This window comes from Mustela nigripes, chromosome 1 (genome assembly GCF_022355385.1).
Source record: "Mustela nigripes isolate SB6536 chromosome 1, MUSNIG.SB6536, whole genome shotgun sequence".
Classification (NCBI taxonomy): domain Eukaryota; kingdom Metazoa; phylum Chordata; class Mammalia; order Carnivora; family Mustelidae; genus Mustela; species Mustela nigripes.
Window position 1 is genome coordinate 167,639,009 of NC_081557.1, and position 479 is coordinate 167,639,487.

Consider the following 479-nt stretch of genomic DNA (forward strand, 5'->3'; position numbering starts at 1 on the left):
CTCTCTGCCTGCCTTTCAGTGTACTTGTAATTTCTCTCTGTCAAATAAATAAATAAAATCTTAAAAAAAAAAAAGAGTCACTTATGGTTTGTCTCCCTCCCAATCCCATCTTGTTTCATTTATTCTTCTCCTACCCACTTAAGCCCCCATGTTGCATCACCACTTCCTCATATCAGGGAGATCATATGATAGTTGTCTTTCTCCGCTTGACTTATTTCAAGTTCACCTACCAAGGAGTGCAGTTTCAATACCAAGGAGAGCAGCAGAATTCCAGAGGAGGAGAAAGCAAAGCACGGAACAGTTCTATTTCTATTTGTCATTTAGGGGAAGCTTGATTTAGAAAAGAAACCGTATACTAGGGATCAGAATGAGGGCTCTAGAATTAGGTAAATCTGGGTTTGAATCCCTTTGTCCATACTGGATGAGTATCCTTGGATATGTTTCTTTTTTTTTTTTTAAGATTTTATTTATTTATTTGA